The following is a 10,009-nucleotide window of genomic DNA, read 5'->3' as shown; positions in this document are numbered from 1 at the left end:
TTAGAAGAGTGGCCCGGAACGGCGGTGCAGAACAAGTCCATCCCGGGTTGGGAGGATTTGAAATCCTGTTTATTGAATTATAAAGAACCTTAAAGGATAAAGGATATTGAAGTAGGGGATTTTAATGCTTTGTGGTATTTCAGAGGGGTGGTGAGGGGTGGGGTGGAGTGATTCGATCACAACAAATCATTTAAAAAGTATTTTGTTGGGTACAAAAAATGCCACTGGTTGGTTTCCCAGGCAAGGGAGTGGGATTGAGGATGGGGGGTTGATTGGGAAATAGGGGGTGGTGCGGATATCCGTATTGATCCACAATCCGATCGCCACAAAGCACACGTCCACCCTCCAATTACGTGGACAAGTTAAAGGTGAAGCCTGAGGGCTCCGCAGATGCTCTGTTAATGGAAGAAGTTGAATGATGTCCCAACCCCCCCCAGGGGGGAGATTTGGGGTTGTGTGAATGCAGGAAGGTGGATGTGGTGGCAGGACACCTTCTGTGCATCGCTCCCAGCTGGGCTTCAGTGGGATTGGGGATGGAAGGCAAGAAGGGACCCAAAGCCCTCAAACCACCACGCTGCCTTGGGCTGCCATGTCCTCTCTATTTCAGGGTCAGCCTGTGGGTCCCAGGTTTGCCATTGGGGTGAGTGGGGGACCACGGTTCCGAAGCGGCTGCGATATCTGTGATAACTTATGCTGTTCTGCTCCCTAAGAGGATTGGTCAGATTAAATGAAATCATGAGACACGCTATGCAAATTACATCCCAAATCAGATTGTCTGTCGGGGATTAGGGTTAAAATATTGGAAGCCATAAACTTTTTCCTTGCCTGGTTCAAAGGCTGCGTTGCCCAGATGACGAGGGGGATGTCGGATCTCCTTGGCACTTTCAGGGCTGGTGTTTGACCACACAGAACACACCCCTCTGCTGCTTCAGCTGGACATTGTGGTTTCTGCACCCTCGCCATTTCTGGCTGATTTTCCCTAAATATCCTGGGTAATTTCTAGCTTGTAGCTCCCACTCTGCTCAGGCTCTTGGCAGCTCTTCACTCCTCACACTCGGGATCAGGATGGAAATCTGTTCAGTCTCCAAAGCACTGCACCTGGAAATGGGTGCAGCAAAGCAAAGGGAAAGGATGTAGCTTTGTTATGGAGCCTGGCAGGATCACAGAGTGGTCGAGGTCAGAAGGGACCCCTTGAGGTCATCTAGTCCAACCTCCGTGGGGGCTGGAAAGGGTAAGGGGCAGCCCTGTGGGTGCTCACCATGCAGAGAATGGCTCTCACTTTGGAGCAGCCACTTCAGCTGCAATTCAAGGCTGTTCCCCTTAGAGCTCCAAGCTGCTCAGCGAGACTCACACCAGACGCGGACACGCAGGGTTTTCTGTGGGGTTTGTTGGGATGCCATTGGGGTTGCTGGTATCCCTACAGTTCTATGATTCTGTGATCCAGGTCTTCTGAGAATGGCCCACGTTGCAAGGCAGCTGGACGGTTTGTCTTGTTGGATTTTGGAGAGCTTTGGGTAGGTCAGCACAGGATGGGGGGGGGGGGGGGGGGGGGGGGGAACCCTTCCCATTGCTTTGCAGGGTCCCATTGAGTAGTTCAACCATGTGTTTGTGCAACAGGAAATGATCTGCGTGCCACCAGCTGCACTGGGTAGTACCACGGGCATCCTGGATGGCTGTAACAGAAATGCTGAGTCACAGCCTGATGCAGTGATGGAGCACCTGGTGGGAAGGCTGGACCAAACCAGGGGAGCTCAGGTGCATCCAATGCACCTGAGAGACAGGAAGGGGTGGAGCCAGGTTCCACCCCTTTCCAGCCCTCATTTAAGGGTTGGTAGTGGAGACAAGGGAGCTTTGCTGGAGATTCCTGCCTACCTGAGGGCTTCTAAAGGTAAGCCAATTTTCTTTCTTTGTTTCTGCATCTGTGGCTGCTTCATTTGGGCTTGTCCTCATTTGGGACTTTGTCACCCCATCGTTATTGCTGTGTTTTCCATCACATTATAGCGTTGCGTTATTGCTTTTTGGTGTATGCCCCAAAATCCTGCCTGCTCCCCAGCACCACAGCTCTGCACCATCATCTCCCCACATCAGCCCTATCTGATGGCATTCCTTAAAGGAAGAGGACACAGCAGGATGTGGTAGGACACAGCAGGGCAGAGTGGGACAGGCAGGACATCCCCACCACAGCCGATGTCACAAGGCACTGTATGCAGCGTGGGCTGCTCCAGGCTCAGCCCCTTGGCTCAGCACTCGGTGTTTCCTTTTCAACTTTTCCAGCCTGCTTCAATTTGCTTTCTATTACCATCAGCTCCGGTGCCTGCACAGTTTGTTGATCAAAGCAGAACGCGTCGGCTGACATTGAAATGCTTCCAAAAACTGAAGGGGAGGGGGGGGGAGACACAACTTCCTTGTAAACCCATTGGAAAAATGACCCAAGTAGGGGCTCTTTGGGGCTGGGCAGTGGGAGGTGCTGCCCCTTGCTGAGACCTGGAGCCGTTGTCATCACAACCAATTAAATCTCTGCTGAGGCATTCACGCACTTTGAGCTTTCCCCTTCTGTGTGTTTCAGTCCTGTTTGCCATGGTCTTCAATGCTGGATGGAGCAAGGGGGTTTGAAGGGGTGAGGAGACCGCATCTAAGCAGCTCAGTCGTGGGATTAGGCAACATTTGTGGCCATGGCTGAAGGCCTCTGGAGGCAGATGTAGGAGCTGGCATCGCCTCGATGGTTTATTTGGTTTCTTGATCCATTCCTGGAATGTAAATTAATGCAGAGGGAAAACATATGGGGTCAAATCCTGTTGCTGGGTTGGTGGGTGCCCATCCTGCTAGCTCTGGAATTACAGGGGGGTTGTGTGAAGTGGGGAGTGGGGCCCGGGGACCCCCAAATGAGTCCTCTATGAGAACAGGATCCCCCATGTCCAGTGGCGCCAGAGGAGCTGGCTGGGCTCATGGTAAAACAGTGCAGGAATTGGGGTAGGGAGCTGCTTTGAACTTTGGAAAGCAAATCCTTGGCCCCAGCAGCCTCATAGGATCCAGGCTGTGACCTCGGGAAACCTCAGCTGGATCCATGGAGGGAGGAGGCTGTTGGGGTGGCCTTTCACAACTGCAGGGATTTGGGCTGAGCAGAACCGGAGCGCTGAGCTGCATTTACTCAGAGTGTCTCTCCCCATTAGCATGGCTGCAGCATCCTGAGGACGTGGCACATGAGATGGAAGCTGTCAGGAGGGCCACGCACCTCCAGCATCCTCTGGAGCGTGTGTATGAAGCTGAGGCTCAATAAATAATACAGGATTTAGATGCAGGGAAGCGCTGTGCTCAGGTACTGAAGCGTGGTGCTCAGCAGCACCTGGCACTCCTCCCAGATTTTCTATGATGTCTGCAATCCAATTGTCCCTCAGCCATGGGCTATTAATGCTTAGGAGGAGAAAATCTCTTTTTTTCCTCCCCAGATGGAGAGCTGGAGGCCCAGATTTTGCTGCCCAATGTCCTGGACTGGGAAGGGGAAAGCATTGCTGGGGCAAAGGAGCCCAGACCGGTGTTAATCCTTGTCTGAAGAGTCCTTGCACCATTTCCATGCTTGGAGCAAGCAGCAGCACTGGGCTTGGGGTTACATTCAGTGCTCTGTGCCCCCCACTGCCAGGCTGCGGCCTGCTGGTGCTCTATGCAGTAATTAATGCACTGCTAATGGGATTTCCAGGGTCTGGAGCTGAGCAGCAGCTGCTGCAGCAGGGGAAGGGGCTGAGAACATTGCCCATGTGCCCCAGCATAGCTCTGCACCCAATGCCACGCTGCTGACAGCAGTGAACACTGCCTTTCCCCTTCTTCAAAAATCCATTGCCCATCTGCATTAATGCCTTCCATCCTTTTTGGTCGCCTCATTCAGCAGAGGGGATTAAAGCAGAACTCCCATAATGCAGAGGCTGCAGCAAGCTGTGGTTCCCCCGTGCTCTTGCTGGAGCATATCATCTCTCAGCCCCTCTCCAAACTATTCCCAGGGACAGATTATGGCTTTCTGTACATCCTGTGGGCTGAAGGGGGGAGGTTGGGAAGATTGTTTTATTTTCTTATCATGGATTGATCATCACAAGGGGAGCACAAAGGGAAGGTCACAATAATGGGGGTTTGAATTAAACTTCTGAACTTGGTGCCCCTTAGCCTAATGAGAACAGAATACACATCTTGGTGCCATGATAGGAGGGTTGTGGTGGCTGCCATCCCTATGGGAGCACCTGATGCTGCCTTCCAGAGAGCTCCCAGGGCTCAGATGGGCTGCAGAGGAGGAGTGTGAGGTGCAGCTCAGAGCAGGTCCTGCTCCTGCCTTAGTGTGGGGCCCTCATGGTGTTTGGCTCATAGCAGCAAGGCCTGATGCAGAGGGGCCCCATCAGAGGCAGAAAGTCCCTTTGGGGTGAAATGCATTGCAGCACAGGGCTGAGCTTTGGGTGAAGTCTGCTGTGTCCATCCAGCCCCTCTTGCACTGTTGCTTACCACCCCGATGGGCATCAGCAGCACAGATGGAGACAACAGCTCCGTCCAACTGCGTGTGCCCATCACCTTCCAAAACGCCCTCAATGACTCCACGTCTTCATTCATTTCCATCATTCAGTGCTAAATTCTCTCACTTCCATCAGGCAGAGCTGTGAGGAAGGAATTACCTCATTCACTTGAGTGCCCTTCCCCAGCACCGCTGCCTTGCACACCACACTGCCTGCATGGAGGATCGATGCCATCCTTCCTCCTGACGCACAGGAAAAGGGGCTCTGTCTCATTTCTCCTTTCCATTTTCCCTTTTCCTTTCCAAGGATGCACGCTGCTCCATGTACCCGCTGTGTAACCCGGGCTGCCCTGGGGGATTTACAGCCTCCATCCAGTTTTATTGTTGATACAGATCTTTATCTGCCCCAGGCTTATAGCTGACATTTAAATTACACTGCAAACAATGAATCAATATTTATGGATTACCAGTCCAATACATTCACCCAACGAGTTGTTATGGGATTCGGTCTCCCAGCAAACAGGACAATGAGGTCAAGGTCAAGGCTTTGTCTGATGAGAAACAGGCGCAGACAGGAGCTGCCAGCCCAATATTGACTGCCTAATAGGAATGCATTTATGTTGGTCGTTTAGCTGCATGTATCGAGCTCTTTGTTAATTTTCCCATTCTTGTCATTTTCCTGCTGATAATTGTTCATAATTTAAAGCCCTGAGCCTGGAATGCTTCCCCTGCCCATAGCAACACAGAAGCAGAGGTGCCCATACAGAGCAGTGTGCACGCTCATACTGGTGCTCACACTCATGTAATCCTGGTGCATGTGATGCTTGGGTTATCTGCTGTCTTGGAGCAGAAATGATGCTATTTGCCATTCTGTTTGCGCTTCTGTGCCACTTGGCAACTTATAAACACTGATTCATTACACCTCGTGTGGCCACTGGAAAACAGAGGGAGGCTATTGCTTTGGCGAGAGAGCTACAATTTGCTAAAGCCTGGCTCCTGGCTTCCCATTGCTGCACAGCACTGCCAGCTGAGCACAAACAAGGTCAGCGTGCACTCGCTGTTCCCACGCAGCGCCTCCAGACGTGTGCATGAGGAGGTGAGCAGCCAAGGTCACGAGGCAGGAAAATAAGAGCAGCTCCACTGGCTGGGAGCTGCTTCTGCGTGCCATGGGGCTGCTCCTTGCATTTGTGCACCATGGGATTGCTTCTTGCATTGTGCGTTTTAGGGCTGCTCCTTGCATCGTGCACTATGGGATTGCTCCCTGCTTCGTGCATCTTAAGGGGGCTGCCCCCTGCAGCTGGCCATAAAGTGGCACGGTGCGACCCACCCGCTTTGCTTCCCAGCCCATCGCAGCCGCACGGTTGTGGGGCGGTGGCAATGCAGGGAGGGGGCTGTGCTTCTCGTGGCACGGCTTTTAAAGGCTGTGTTTATCCCTCTTGTTCGCCGCCAGATGAAAAGTTGAAGGGCCTAACTGAGTTTTGTCCTCTCCCATTCGTTTATTTACATTATAATAATCCCGCGTCTGCGAACTGTGTCCATTGTTCTTTCCTCTTGGCAAGCCCAGAGCCCTTTGTTCCTCTCCAGTGTACAGAAGCGCAGTGTAGGTGAGCTGGAGGACCTCCTTAATCCCCCCCCCCGACGTAATGAGCGCTCCCTTTAGACGGCGCAGAGCTGCGGCCGCTGCTGAGGGTCCGGGACGTCCCGTCCGTCCATCGGGGGGTCCTTATCTGACAACGAGCGGTCCCCGCAGCATCCAAAGGACCCGAAAGGGCCGCGGGGTCCCCGGGAGCAGCACCGGGAGCGGTCGGGGTCTGCGGCTACAGTGGGAAAAAAATAAAAGCACTTTGAAGGGCTGTTATGAGCCCCAAATGAGGATGGAACTCGAATGACACGCAGGAATAATCCTTCGCTCGGCCCTGAAAGGATTATTCTAATTACTTTGATTATTAAAGATCAGACAGATTTTTTTTTTACCCCCCTCCCCTCTTTTCCCGGCGTAAGTGAACCGACCCAGCGGCACAAATCCGCGCTGGGAACTGCGGAACGCCTTAAGTAAACAGCGGGAACAAACGGGGCAGTGTGACGGCCCGGGGGGGGGAGGGAGGGTAATGGGGGGCGGCCCTTTGTGCCTCTCCGGGCGGGAACTGCGCCCTGAAATCAGAGCTCCGCACTACGCGGGGTGGGGGGGTGGGGGGGGCGGGATTGGCTGCGGGGAGGGGGGCCGCGGCTGCGCTCCTTTCACATGCAAATAGAGTGGTTGTCTCCTTTATCTCGCGGCAGGATGGCGGTGTCAAGCTGGGCCCGGCTGAATAAAGCGGAGAATTTATGCTTTATTGAGATCTATTTTGCTCGCTCAGCCCCGCTCCGCGTGCGGGGGGAGCACAGATGGTCCCTCCCGACCGCTATTTATCAGCCCGGCAAAAGCTCCCTCCGCGTCATGCTCCGCAGCAATTCATTGAAGGGCTCTGTTTGTTTCTGCTGATGAGGACTGTTAATTTGCACAGCAGTCTCATTAGGCCTAAACCACCAATTAATTTCTTTTGTTCTCATTAAACGCCTGATTCCGAAACATTGCGGCAGCGGCGGCGGCGGTGGGTGCAGGGATGCAGCCATTGAGGGCAGCCCGTGCAGTGATTGCAGCAGGGCGGGTCCTTGCATGCAGAGCAGCTTGTTGCATGAAGCAAGTTGTTGCATGCAGAGCAGGCTGTTGCATCTGTGCGTGCCACTGCATGCGTGCCGGCAGCTGCATGCAATCCAGAGCGTTGCATGTGTGCAAGGCCTTGCTTTTGTGCAGGTTGTTGCATGCAGACCAAACCATCACATCTGTTCCAGGTCATTGCATGCATGCAGGTCATTTCATGAAGACCAGGCAGCTCCATGGTGTGCAGCACCATTGCATGTATACAAGTTGTTCCAAGCAGATCAAACTACAGCACGTGTGCAAGCCATCGCATGCATGCAGACAAGGCCATTGCAGGCGTGCAGGTCGTTGCATGCACAGCAGGTCATTAATTGCATGCAGCCCACCAGCAGCTCTCTGCTGTCCCATTACAAAGATGGTTGACACACGGGGCTGCACTGCATGCCGGCCCGAACAAAGCCCTCTGCAATCATTTCAGCGTGTCACAAATGAGAGGTTGGTGTCTGTGCTCCATTATGGTTTTATCTGATGATGGGTGTGTGCGGGCCAAGAATATCTTGTGGCTTGTGTTGTGCTGCACAGCCACACAATGTGCAGCCGCTCTGAAGAGCCCTTGACTGTCTCTCAGCAATTTATGCCAGAAAGTGCAGCTTTTGTCTGTGGGTGCTGCAAGGGCAGCTCCTTCCCCTCTTCTGACATTGCTCCATTCAGGCTTGCTTTGGAGAATAAAGCACCCAAGTGGGGAGGGGTCGGGGGGGGGGGAGGTTACAAAATGGCCTTTTTACAAGTTAAATAAAGAAAAAGTTAAAGGGAAAAATGGCACAAGGGGGAGTTCCCCAAATCCCTGCTGCAATCACACTGCTCTGCTGTCACAGTTCCTTTCCTCTTGGTCCATAGGTACACGTTTGGCCGTCGCTGCTCCTTCCAGGTGGGATCTCGGGGGCTGCAGCAGTTGGGGCTGCACAGTGCTGAGCTCACCCTTCACCTTCCCCTCCTTTCTCCCAGTGGCAGTGACTGCACTTTGCCGCATGCATATTGTCTTCCCTTTGCTGCACTCACTTCTGTTCTTTTCTGGCAGCTGGAAGAGGTGATGTGCAGAGAGAAAATGGGAGGGGGGGAACGCAGCACTCCCCTGTCAGCCCATGAGCCCAGCAGTTGCCCTTTGTCTCACCATGGCTGCAGACACTGATTTTATCCCTCATTCTCATCCCTGCACCGTTTTGCTGGGTGCTGCTGTTGCCCTGTGGTGCTGGGTGAGGGCTGGCCCTGCTCCCACCTGCTTGGTGCCATCCCCAGGGTAGTGGGGGGGGGGGGGGGGGGGGCAGGATGAGGGTCTGGCCCAGCCTGCTGCCAGGGAAGGTCAGATGATGGTTCAAAAGCATCCGATGGAGCTCCACAATTGTTCATTGTGTTTGTGGGGTTGGCCGGGACCTACGGTGTCACCACGGCTCGGTGCTGTGAGCAAACAGCTGCTGGGGAGAGTCCAGGTGGGATGGAGCTCAGCAATGCTACAGCTCAGCACCCATCGTAGCTCAGCACCCATTGCAGTCCAGCAATAGTGAGGCTGAAAGAAGGCTTTTTGCAGCAGGACAACCTTGGCTCATACTGATGCTGAGCTCTTGCTAAAGTCAGGTGTTTGCAAATGAGCAGGTCTAGCTCAAGAAGTCCTAAAGCAGTCGGTGAAGGGGAACGGTTGGGTCGTTAATGTTGATTTTCAATAAGACTTTGAGCATGGAGGTGGTTCCAAAGGGCTGGGAGAAAGCTAATGTTGTGCTGGTATTTCCAAAGGGCAACCAGGATGACCCAGGTAATTACAGGGCTGTCAGCCTGACATCGATCCCGGGAGAAATAATGGAGCGGCTGATACGGGACTCAATTAATAGAGAGTTGGAGGAGGACAGTGCAATTGATGCCAATCAGAGTGGATTTACGGGGAGCAGCCCTTGTTCAGCTCCTGTGATTTGGTGAGATCACCAGTTTGCTGCCACCAAATGCTTGTGCATGAGGAACCAGCACGGTGCAATGCCAAACGTTGCACGGAGGTGCAGGGAATGGTGCAGAGCTGCTCCTATATGGATGCTGGGGTCCCAGCCAGTTGCTTGGGTGCAGCCATCAGGGACCTACAGGAGTGATGGACATCTCTCCTGGTGGCAGTGGGTGGCAGGCAGGGTGAAAGGGACAACACACAAGGACAGGGTGAGCCGTGGCTGCTGCTGACATACTGAGCATGGGGGAGATTTGGAAATGGGGATTTGGTGAATCATCCTCACATTGTTGGGAACCTTTATGGCAGGTCTGAAGCAGGTTATGGGGATGTCACCAATGATCTAAACTGTCGCTAAAAATTTACGGTCGGGACAAAATGCAAAGGTGGGGGAGGTACAGGGGGGGAATCTGTGTGTTTTCAGCTGAGCTCCTTCATAAATTAAAGAGATTTGCTTCTGAGATTGGTCCGCAGAGCTGCGTGCTGCAATCGCACGTTGCTTTCTGTCTTGCTTGCATAAGTGAGCAATGCCTACAGTGCTCTGTATGCAGCCATCGCACTGCCTGCACTGCTGGGGAGGGAAGGCGGCCCTTCTCCTCCCTTCACCTTTCCATTTTTAATAACCCAGCTGCAGAGGTCAGCCCGGTTGCTTGCATCATCACTGAGCACTGAAGTGTTCCAAGGACGTGTCCCCACTGCGCTATGCTCTAATTGGGGCCCATAAACACTGCGTCCATCAGTGCTGTGAGCTCCCCCAGATAGGCTGCGCCGGGGCATAATATATTTATCTGCAAGGAAGGTATAAGGCCACAAGTCCAAAGCTACAAATCCTCACAAGTGAGTATTAATGGATTATGCCTCTGCAATCCATCGCATGTTCTGGTTATACAACAAA

General features: G+C 53.2%; 1 long non-coding RNA gene across 1 annotated transcript; it reads left to right on the top strand.

Moving 5' to 3' along the window:
• Window positions 1–1,861: 1,861 nt before the first annotated feature.
• On the top strand, window positions 1,862–3,591 carry LOC140256587 (uncharacterized). Its single transcript, XR_011904810.1, has 3 exons — window positions 1,862–1,888; window positions 3,171–3,316; window positions 3,447–3,591. It is a non-coding gene; the product is annotated as an uncharacterized lncRNA (long non-coding RNA).
• Window positions 3,592–10,009: the final 6,418 nt, after the last annotated feature.

This window comes from Excalfactoria chinensis, chromosome 10, assembly GCF_039878825.1.
Source record: "Excalfactoria chinensis isolate bCotChi1 chromosome 10, bCotChi1.hap2, whole genome shotgun sequence".
Lineage (NCBI taxonomy): Eukaryota > Metazoa > Chordata > Aves > Galliformes > Phasianidae > Excalfactoria > Excalfactoria chinensis.
Note: the sequence above shows the minus strand (reverse complement) of the source record. Positions and strands in the feature narration are given on the sequence as shown.